An 11,467-nucleotide genomic window follows, 5' to 3' on the forward strand; every position below is an offset into this window, starting at 1 on the left:
CCACTTTTTCTTCTTTTTCATCTCAATAGAAAGAAATGGGAAGTTTTATTGTGTTAACAATGTATGTTTTAAGATAGAATCTATCGAGGAGAATAATAGAAACTGGATCAAAAAAAGCAGGAATAGATTTTTTGAAAAAGATTGGAAAAAAGTAAGTAGAATTATATTCAAAATAAAAGGGGCTTTTCGTAAGAAAACGTGGATGAATACTTGCTGTTTTCTAGATTTTTGATCGGATTTTTTGGCGGCATGGCCAAGCGGTAAGGCAGGGGACTGCAAATCCTTTATCCCCAGTTCAAATCTGGGTGCCGCCTGATCAATAAAATACTTAGGTTTTTTTTATAGTGCTGATCGAATTCGATCAATTTTTACTTCGCATAAGTTCGGGCAAGAGAGTAACTGGGCCTGCCGATACTGGGTTTAGAGAAACCATACCATAGTTCTATCCTCAAACTAGGGTTAGGGTTTGTTTTGACGGTAGTGGCCAAAATGGTTATCAATAGGGGTGAGGTAGTGTTTCCTTATTCTTTTATTATATGAATTTGAATTGGTTCTTAATTGAGATTCGATTTGATAATTTTAAAATACGAGGATAAGATGTCAGAAATCTTGGTATCCAAAGAAAGGTCCCTAAGGGGCATTCTTTTTTTTTTTCAATCTAAGATTCAAGAAGGGACTCCACGAAAGAATATCAAGACTTACTAATTATTATACATTTTTTTATCGTACATCTTATGTTACCTACATACACTAAAGTAAGGACTACTTAATTTTAATTCTAACGAGAATCAGATTAAATAGGTCGATCAAAAATCAATTTAGGAGTTGTGTATGGATAAAATCTCTTCCTCTTCATTCTTTCATAGAATGATACAAGCAAGGCTGCAGGGTTTAGGTCAAAAATAAACATTAGGTAAGGTAGGTATCCAATAAATATTTATCTATCGTTAATTTTATGGTATATTCGGGCGTCCTTTGCTTAAAAAAAAAAAAGAGTAACAAAAGGAATAAAAAATCTTCCTATTCCCGCTTCTTCTATTCAGGACATCATTCCCGTACTCTTTCTTTTTTAAGGAAAAAAGGGCTATAGTATCGTATTTTTAATGCTCTCTAATTCTACCAGAATTCCTATAAGAATTTGTTAGGAGTAAATTCCTTGAACTGATTGATCCATGGCCTTAGGGCGGAATCCCTTTTTGACTCTGTACCCTTGATTCCACTATGATTATTGATCAATAGTAGAATAGAATAATCCCTTCATAGAAATAGGAGACATAATTTAGATGGATATAGTAAGTCTCGCTTGGGCTGCTTTAATGGTAGTCTTTACATTTTCTCTTTCACTAGTAGTATGGGGAAGGAGTGGACTCTAGGGATACTACTAATTGATTAAGTAATCAAATTGTTGTATCAATTCTTTTCATTAATGGATCATTTTGCATTAATCATTTTGTCAAACGTTATTCTTTAATCTTTTTCTTTAGTTTTGTTTCACTCCTGTAAGAAACTCTTGTATTGTAAGTTGTAATGTAAGAAAGAGCCATTATACCAATTCATAATTTCTACTAGAAATGACGAATGGTTAAAAAAGTTCTATACATAAGAAAATTCGACTTTCTTCCACGGAACTATTCACGGCATATCACACATTTTCCATTTCCTTTTACTTTTTACTATAGTCTATTCTTAATATTATTTTTCTTTCCTTCCATGGATTCTTTGGTCAAGAATTGTCTTAGATTTTTTTATTTTGACCTGATTGAAATTAAGTGGATGCAATGAAAAAAGAAATTGAATTAGACTACTTAACTATTTCAATCTACTAATCTATTCTATGTAGATTCAAAGATAATATAATAGAAAGAATCTAAAGTGTCGTAGAAAAAACTATATGTAGTTCTTTCTACCACACTTTAAGATTCCAACCAGATCCTTTCATTTAAGACTTGGATTTTTTTTATTTAATCCCTTTTTAATTTCTTCAATGATTAATTGGAATTCCAATTAATTATTTTGGCTGACTGTTTTTACATAAATAATAAGTAAAAAAGAAGTAGGAACTAGAATGAACAGTGCAGTAGCAATAAATGCGAGAATATTGACTTCCATAACCTCTTTATTTTTTATTTTCACAATAACCTCGGGATGTAATCCCATGGAGAGGAAAAAGGGGTATCTTGTAAATTCAAGGGTAGGGCTTGCATTCTGATAATACTGAATCAATTCAATATTATGAATATCGGATCTATCAAATCAATTCATGGATGAGAGTTATATTTCACGGATGAGAGTTATATAGTATAACATAGGAAGATCCTCTATCCACACTAAGACCAAAATGGGTTTTTGATTGGATTAGGAATTCCCTCTTTTTTAATCCTTTTCTACTTTTTCTTTTCTATATCTCTAACCCACGAGCTTTCTTAATCTTCTACTTTCTTAATCTTATACAATTTCCCTTCCTTTTTCTTATAGTTATACATACAATTATGTATGTATTATATGACCAACTTTCTATGGGTCACATAGACATCCAAATAAGCAGTAGAAGTGAGATGGGGAAAAGAGGTCTGAAATAAAAAGGGAATACGATTTATGTATGGATTCCGGTAAAATACCGGTACTCTATTCCATAAGAGTGGAATAGGAAATTAAGATGAGGATGGTATCATCATAAAGAAAGATAGAGTAATATAATATCCTAAATTCTACTAATCCACATATCGTATGTGTGTCTTTCTTTATCTTTATCGATCGGGAGTAGTGAAAAAAAATTCCTATATGCCTTCCCTCCCTCTTTAATGAGGGATGCAAAATAAAAAAGTGAAGTAAGGGTGCCCTGTGGGTATTTGATCTTGCTCCCTGCCCCTTTTTTTCATGGAAAAAGGAAATATCAATTTCTCCATTCATTGAACCCTAGTTCGGGACTGACGGGGCTCGAACCCGCAGCTTCGCCTTGACAGGGCGGTGCTCTGACCAATTGAACTACAATCCCCGCGGGGTGTATGGCATACCCATTCTTAAATAGAACCATAAGAAGATTCGATTCGTCTTTCGTACTCTAAGAAATAGACGAATCATATACTACATACCCACATATTATATTATACGTGGGTATAGTGAGAGTGACATAACTAGTATGTCGTGATTTTTTATCACTAAAAATGGATAATAATCCAGCCTTCAATAAGAAAAACTCTTTTGTTTGTAAGAAAGGAATGAGAGAGATATGGATTAGAAAAAAAAAATTTCCCTTTTTCTTTATCTTTTATTTCTATAGATCAGACATTTTATTTTATGGAAGAAAAACAAAAGGATTTAGTTCATACTCACGAAGCCCTAGATTTTTGGTTTGGGCCGAGCTGGATTTGAACCAGCGTAGACATTGTCAACGAATTTACAGTCCGTCCCCATTAACCACTCGGGCATCGACCCAGGAAGAATTTATTCTAGGGTTTTTGCTAATCTATGATTAACCTCCTTTCATAATACTCCCTACCCCCAGGGGAAGTCGAATCCCCGCTGCCTCCTTGAAAGAGAGATGTCCTGAACCACTAGACGATAGGGGCATCACTAGACGATAGGGCCATATACAACCGCTCGTGATTATACTATAATCATAGTATGAGCAGTTTTTTGGAATTGTCAATATACTCGAAAAGTATAAATAGATCCAAAGCAAAGAGTTTTTCCAACTTTTCTGTTATGTTTTCATCTAGGATTTTTTTTAGTTGATCGTTATAGATTAATTCTCCGTGCTTCATTTAGTGTTCAGACCAAAAATGCATCCATCCCGCACTAAGTCATAAAATTCTCTAAAAATATAGAGAAAGTTTCAAAAACAAAGAACAAAAGTGAATCAATTTAGTAGAAAAGTACTCTATCAGATTCGAACCAACGACTTACGTCTTAGCACGAGATTACTCTACCACTAATTTAAAAAGCCCTTTATCGGATTTGAACCGATGACTTATGCCTTACCATGGCATTACTCTACCACTGAGTTAAAAGGGCTTTTTATTTAATTCAAAAATTAGCCACTTGGATTTCCCATTATGGGTCTACTGCATAATGTACATATTATATATATAATATATAGAGATAGAGAGAGAGACATTATGTAGAGATTGTATATGTATATATCGATATCTTGAGAGCTCAAAATAAAATTAATAAAAAAAAAACATACCCTACATAACATATCCAACTCTTCTTGGTTCAGGGTTTTCCGTTTCCGAAGACTAGTAAAATAGGCGGATTCTGGAACCCCAAGGATTCAACGGTATATGGATATGGAAAATATAAGATTTCCGATCCTAGCGGGAAAAGGCGGGGAACAGATACCCAATAGGATATAGGATCCTTGGGAGGAACTTTTGGTAATGGCCTTGATCCTCTATGCTATTTTTTATGTGTTCTTAGTTCTATTGAACTTTTTTCATTCTTTTAAACAAGAATCTAATAAACTAGAATTGAGTCAGTGGAAAAAAGGAGAGAGAGGAAAGTGTTAAATGGAGAGAGTCGACTAATCAGAGACTTTTAGGATCTTCTTTACATCAGGTAAATCTGTCGGCCCTGTCCGTTTTTTTCTTTAAGTTACGACTCTTTGCTGCTTACTTCTATCAAGCCATAGGGAAAGTCTATGATGAATTTGGAAAACTCATCTCACTCTTACTCTATGGCTCGGACTTAATGGGGGAAGAAAACATCTTCCATAATTTCTTTTTTGTTCAATTCTGGACAAAAAAGAAAAGGAAAAAGGAATTTATAGGGACAGTGTTACCCCCTATATCCCCTAGTTTATATTGTAGGAATAATAAAACAATTTAGCAGTCTGACACACTTACGTCCTTGCAAAGTAAATAATTATTATTGTAGTCGTAACCGTAGAATAGGATCCTAATCAAAATAAATACATTTGGTTCAGGCGCTATTAGCATGGTAAGAAAAGATTTTTTTTACAGACCAGAGGGGCTATCTAAATCCTAAAGTAAAGGCGAGCGATCGAAGTAGAAGTACCAACGGCTCAGTGTCATGAACCTTCTCCATCTGATTCAATAAGGGGGAATTAGCCTTCTTGTCAAATGGCTATCCTTGACAAAGGGTACCATTTATACCATAATCTACAATGTAGCGGGTATAGTTTAGTGGTAAAAGTGTGATTCGTTCTATATAATAACTGAATTTGAAATGATATACTTAAGGCATCCTTAAGTTTTTTATTTTTATATTCCGATGAAAACTTTAGTTCTTATAAAGGATTAAATCCTTTTCCTCTCAATAGCATATTGAGGAAGAATATACATTCTGGCGATTTGTATCCAAAGACTAATTTAAATTGCATCCAAAATAAAAATAGGATTATGAGTACAGAGTCGCGAAGCATAATTTTGCATTGGATTAAGTATTCCAATTTTGAAAATATGAGTAAAGGATCTATGGATGAAGATACAAAAAAGTTGATTTCCAATCGTAACTAAATCTTCTTAAAATAAGGAATAAGGAAGCCAAATAGCTAAAAAACGATAGTTTTGGTTTACTAGAACCATCCGCATATTGTTTAAGCTCGGTGGAAACCCAATTCTTTTCCTCAGGATCTCTTGAATGAAATTAGGGAACGAAGTAAGTAGATTAGATGGATTTAGATAGAATTTCTATCTCCTACTCTATAAGGATCATCTAGAAAGCGGAGAGCTTTGGTTCCATTCAAATAGAAAAGCTGACATAGATGTTAAGTGGTGAGAATATCCATAAAGGAGCCGAATGAAATCAAAATTTCATGTTCGGTTTTGAATTAGAGACGTTAAAAATAATCAACCAACGTCGACTATAACCCCTAGCCTTCCAAGCTAACGATGCGGGTTCGATTCCCGCTACCCGCTCCATTCTGTATAAAAGGAGTATTCTCTTTGTCTAGACATGTTAGAGGCTTGTATTCAAGCCTTTTTTGTCCACCAGTTTCTGGTACTCCAGAGCGGAGTAGAGCAGTTTGGTAGCTCACGAGGCTCATAACCTTGAGGTCACGGGTTCGATTCCCGTCTCCGCACTTAGCAGTCTGTATAAAAGGACTATTCTATTTCTCTAGATATGGTAGAGGGGCGTATCCAACCCTTTTTTATTCATTAGTTCCCGGCCCTAGAGGGCAAAATTGAGCAGTTTGCGAAGTCACTTGCCTTCAAAAAAAGAAGGCGCAAGGCTTCTCCCTACCCTGCAGAAAATAAAAATGAAACGAAAGGGACAGTCTACCTCTCTCTTCCCTTTAAAAAAAGTTTGCCCGTTGTTTGTCTCAGTTAATACCCAATTTTTGGAGCTCTGTTGGCGAGTTCTATTTCTGCCTCCGGAGCGCCCTCTTTTTTTGAGTGGGATGCAAAGGAAGGGTAAGATAGTAAGGGATACGGCACTAGACTAACACCTAATTAATACTTAATTTAATATAAGTAGTTAAACAGTTAACTAGACTAAACTTTTTATCATAGTACTTTGATAAATTAAGCGGGCGAGCGGCGGGAATCGAACCCGTATCTTCTCCTTGGCAAGGAGATATTTTACCATTGAACTACGCTCGCTACGGTATATATTTTATAGCGTATATCCGCCTGGGTCGACCTTCTATGTCTGGGTCGACCGTTTCATTTCATTTTCTATTATATTAGAGTTTTCCTTTTTTTATTATCTGTGAATGAATATTCTAATGGGAATGGAATTTCATAATACTGAAAGAGAAGAGCTAGCAATTCGGAACGCAAATTGCGTTTTAATACGTCTCACTATTCTAATTTTTTAGAAGAAATGGCCTTTATTATTTCTTTTTTATGGGGTTAATAAATATTAACCAAATTTAATTTAAGAAATGAGAGAATTCAGAATAGCTACGAGAAAGACTAGTCCAATCCATAACGATGTACCGGAAAATACAACATTTTTATTATTTGACCAACCATCAGGAGAAGCAAATACAAGGGGTACACTAATTACTAAGACTGAGGAAGTCGCAATTAATGCAAAAACAGCTAATTGGAAAGCAATAGTCATATTTCTAATCCTCCAAGCTACCATCAAATAAAGTTGACTACATATTTGATCCCTCACTTAAACCAAAATTGTAAAAAAATACAAGAAGTAGGAGGGGTTTAATCATGAATCCATTGATTCTTCTCTTTAATTCAAATTTATTACTTAAACCGCTTTTTTATTTGGATATGGGGGTGAGAAGAGATTATTTACTCTTTATTTCACAAGCGGGTATAGCGGATCCTGTATCCGTGTATACAGTATACAGAGATATATCGAAAAGGAACTTGTATCTGATATCTTTCTAGAGGCTAATAAATCTTTTTATTTTTTATATGGCTATGTTCTATTTGTAGGAGTAAAATAAGGATTAGGCTGTGGAGAGATGGCTGAGTGGTTGATAGCTCCGGTCTTGAAAACCGGTATAGTTCTAGGAACTATCGAGGGTTCGAATCCCTCTCTCTCCTTTTGCTTATTGAATACGTTTGTTTCTTTCATTTTTTTTTTTCTGTCCCTTATCTTTCTTTCATAAAAAGGAATGAATGGCTCGGCTAGATGGAATAACCGAGCCAGAACAGAAAAAAAGTAGAACAGGTATAAATAAGAAAATCTTAGTTAAGAGGGTTCATGTAAAGAACAGGTTCCAAATCACGATCGATTCCCTTTTCAAAACCTGCTGCAGCAGCTCGGGCTCTTCCTGCATGCCATAAATGGCCCACAAAAAAGAAGAATCCTAGAACAAAATGAGAAGTTGATAACCAACTTCTAGGAGAGACATAATTAACTGCATTGATCTCGGTAGCTACGCCACCCACGGAATTTAAAGAGCCTAAAGGAGCGTGGGTCATATATTCTGCTGAGCGTCGTTCTTGCCAAGGTTGTATGTCTTTTTTCAACCTACTCAAGTCCAAACCGTTGGGGCCCCTTAGAGGTTCTAACCATGGAGCACGAAGGTCCCAAAAACGCATAGTTTCCCCTCCAAAGATAACCTCCCCAGTTGGGGAACGCATTAGATATTTACCTAAACCTGTGGGTCCTTGAGCGGATCCCACATTAGCTCCAAGACGCTGGTCTCTAACTAGAAAAGTAAATGCTTGAGCTTGAGAAGCTTCTGGCCCGGTGGGTCCATAAAACTCACTCGGATAAGCTGTATTATTGAACCATACAAAACAACAAGCGATAAAACCAAAGACAGATAAAGCAGCTAAACTATAAGACAAGTAAGCTTCTCCAGACCATACAAATGCACGGCGAGCCCATGCGAAGGGTTTGGTTAAAATATGCCAAATTCCGCCAAATACACAAATAAAACCCAACCATACATGCCCACCAATTATATCTTCTAAATCATCTACACTAACAATCCACCCTTCTCCACCAAAAGGAGATTTTAGTAAATAACCAAAAATAACACTGGGGCTAAGGGTCAAATTGGTAATTTTTCTTACATCTCCCCCCCCAGGGGCCCAGGTATCATATACACCGCCAAAATAAAGAGCCTTGAGTACTAGAAGAAAAGCACCTAGACCTAACAAAATTAAGTGAATACCCAAAATTGTAGTCATTTTATTTCTATCTTTCCAGACATAACCAAAGAATGGAAAAGATTCCTCAAGAGTCTCGGGTCCCAGAAGCGCGTGATAAATGCCACCGAAGCCTAAGACTGCGGAGGAAATTAGGTGAAGTACGCCAGATACAAAGTACGGAAAAGTATCTAGAACTTCCCCCCCTGGCCCTACTCCCCAACCTAGAGTAGCTAAGTGTGGAAGTAAAATCAACCCTTGTTCATACATGGGCTTTTCTGGTACGAAATGGGCCACTTCAAATAGGTTCATTGCTCCGGCCCAGAATACGATTAATCCGGCATGGGCTACATGAGCTCCAAGCAGTTTACCGGACAAATTGATAAGTCTGGCATTCCCAGCCCACCAAGCAAAGCCGGTGGTTTCTTGGTCACGACCAGCTAAAACGAAAGTTCCATTAAAGAGCGTTTCCACGTGGTAGAACCTCCTCAGGGAATATAAGATTTTCATGAGGCTGATCCTGAGCTGCCATCCACGCACGAATACCCTCGTTTAAAAGAATATTTTTGGTGTAGAAAGTCTCAAATTCAGGATCTTCCGCTGCACGGATTTCCTGGGAAACAAAGTCATAGGCACGTAAGTTCAGAGCCAAGCCAACTACGCCAATAGCACTCATCCATAAACCGGTGACGGGTACAAATAGCATAAAGAAATGTAACCAACGTTTATTGGAAAAAGCAACACCAAAGATTTGGGACCAAAAGCGGTTAGCAGTGACCATGGAATAAGTTTCTTCAGCTTGAGTTGGGTTAAAAGCACGGAAGGTATTTGCACCATCACCGTCCTCAAATAGAGTGTTTTCTACGGTCGCTCCATGAATAGCGCATAGCAGAGCCGCACCTAATACTCCGGCAACTCCCATCATATGAAATGGGTTCAACGTCCAATTATGAAATCCTTGGAAGAAAAGGATGAATCGAAATATCGCTGCTACGCCAAAACTCGGCGCAAAGAACCAACCAGATTGCCCCAGTGGATAAATAAGGAATACAGAAACAAAAACAGCAATTGGACCAGAGAATGAGATTGCATTATAAGGCCGCAATTGAACAGACCGAGCAAGTTCAAATTGGCGTAACATGAAACCTATTAGTGCAAAAGCCCCGTGGAGAGCTACAAAAGTCCATAGACCGCCTAATTGACACCAACGAGTAAAATCTCCTTGTGCTTCGGGCCCCCATAGTAGCAACAAAGAGTGTGCTAAACTATTGGCAGGGGTAGAAACTGCTGCGGTTAAGAAATTACAACCTTCCAAATAGGAACTAGCCAATCCATGGGTATACCAAGAAGTTACAAAAGTTGTCCCTGTAAACCAACCCCCTAAAGCGAAATAAGCACAAGGAAAGAGCAATAGGCCAGACCATCCTACAAAAACGAAACGGTCCCTTCGTAACCAGTCATCCATAGTATCAAATAGATCATTTTCTTCTTTAGGAATTCTACCAAGGGCTATAGTCATAGTGATCCTCCTATTCAATTACTTCAACCATTTCCGAGCACCTCATATCACTTTCCAAGGCATATGATAGTTTTATTATCTGTGGACGATTTCTTTGTCGTTCAATGCCCTTTTTCAATGGTCTCGAAGAGAGAAATTTCCCATTTTTATCTATGGAGTCACAGTCACAACCGAGGTCGTGGTAAATCCATGAATTTGATTCGATTTGTTTTTCTTATACTATTTGTTTTTCTTATACTATAGAAATAGAAATAAATTGTTTTTCTTATACTATAGAAAGAAATAAACCTTTGAATTCAGCATTATTCCAAGACTCCTATTTCAAAGTCTATCTTTTAAGGGAAAAATGAAAATAAAAGTAACCCTTCTTTTCCCATTCCCTCTCTATTGCATGGGTGGAAGAACTAAAATAGAGGATTCTGAAAAAAAAATGGACCTTCGAAATCCAATTTTATGTGTAGCGCAAAGGAGTTGCGATTTCTTCTTATTCCTATAGAACATCTAGTAACAAGAATATGAAATCGTAAATAGCGAAAAATTCTTGTCTTGCGCGGTCTAAGTCTAAGGAAATAAAAAAAATTCGCTTATACAATTTCATCTACATCGAATTTATATATCAGAATAGCGGATAGAGGCATCATTAAAGGAGTCAGGTCTACTTACTTTATGCTTCTTTCCAATTTTATGGTGGATTTGATAAGAACCCTTTTTGCTTTCTTGATAAATAATCGACAAAAAAAGCGTTTTTTTTTATATAACCTGCTTGTTTTATTATAATTATAACAAGTCCTATATGGAAATGCCCGCTAAAGAGAAAATCTATTTGATTGTCTCTCGGCCAATATCGATTTTAGAAAGAAAAAACAAGAATTTTCTTCTTTTTTTATTAACATTAAGAAAAAAGAATATAATTAAAATGGAATTGGCAATATAATTTTTATAGACTTTTGAAAGAAAAAAAGGGGGTTTTTTGCAACCGTTATTTCTTATTTCTTGCCTATATCATATCACGGAAACCTTTCGCTTTGGAACGTGGAGAGATGGCTGAGTGGACTAAAGCGGCGGATTGCTAATCCGTTGTACAATTTTTTTGTACCGAGGGTTCGAATCCCTCTCTTTCCGCTCCCTTGGATCATTTGGGACTTTCGAATTGAAAGAATTCTGACCCCCGGATTTTCTCATAGATAAATGTACGAAACAAATCCAATAAGAAAAAAAAAAAACTGAATTTTTACTCCTCGCGTCCAGGATTCCGTCCTGGGTCATTAGATAAGAATCCAAAGATAAAGAGTGAAACAAAGAATATCACTACTGTATAAACAAAAAGTTTGAGAGTAAGCATTACATAATCTCCAAGATTTTTTTTTAAGGAATAGATTACCAGTTTTTCCTTACCACACGGATCCACTAGGAT

The 11,467-nt window shown here is 36.3% G+C and overlaps 6 non-coding genes across 6 annotated transcripts; 3 read left to right on the forward strand and 3 right to left on the reverse strand.

Moving 5' to 3' along the window:
* The first annotated feature begins 243 nt into the window (after window positions 1–243).
* Window positions 244–314, forward strand: TRNAC-GCA (transfer RNA cysteine (anticodon GCA)). The gene has a single exon. It is a non-coding gene; the product is annotated as a tRNA-Cys (tRNA).
* Window positions 315–3,353: 3,039 nt separating this feature from the next.
* Window positions 3,354–3,435, reverse strand: TRNAY-GUA (transfer RNA tyrosine (anticodon GUA)). Its single transcript has one exon. It is a non-coding gene; the product is annotated as a tRNA-Tyr (tRNA).
* Window positions 3,436–3,942: 507 nt separating this feature from the next.
* Window positions 3,943–4,014, reverse strand: TRNAT-GGU (transfer RNA threonine (anticodon GGU)). The gene has a single exon. It is a non-coding gene; the product is annotated as a tRNA-Thr (tRNA).
* A 2,481-nt stretch (window positions 4,015–6,495) lies between these two features.
* Window positions 6,496–6,566, reverse strand: TRNAG-GCC (transfer RNA glycine (anticodon GCC)). The gene has a single exon. It is a non-coding gene; the product is annotated as a tRNA-Gly (tRNA).
* An 824-nt stretch (window positions 6,567–7,390) lies between these two features.
* Window positions 7,391–7,478, forward strand: TRNAS-UGA (transfer RNA serine (anticodon UGA)). Its single transcript has one exon. It is a non-coding gene; the product is annotated as a tRNA-Ser (tRNA).
* A 3,609-nt stretch (window positions 7,479–11,087) lies between these two features.
* On the forward strand, window positions 11,088–11,175 carry TRNAS-GCU (transfer RNA serine (anticodon GCU)). Its single transcript has one exon. It is a non-coding gene; the product is annotated as a tRNA-Ser (tRNA).
* Window positions 11,176–11,467: the final 292 nt, after the last annotated feature.

Source organism: Aegilops tauschii, unplaced genomic scaffold (genome assembly GCF_002575655.3).
Source record: "Aegilops tauschii subsp. strangulata cultivar AL8/78 unplaced genomic scaffold, Aet v6.0 ptg000630l_obj, whole genome shotgun sequence".
Classification (NCBI taxonomy): Eukaryota; Viridiplantae; Streptophyta; class Magnoliopsida; order Poales; family Poaceae; genus Aegilops; species Aegilops tauschii.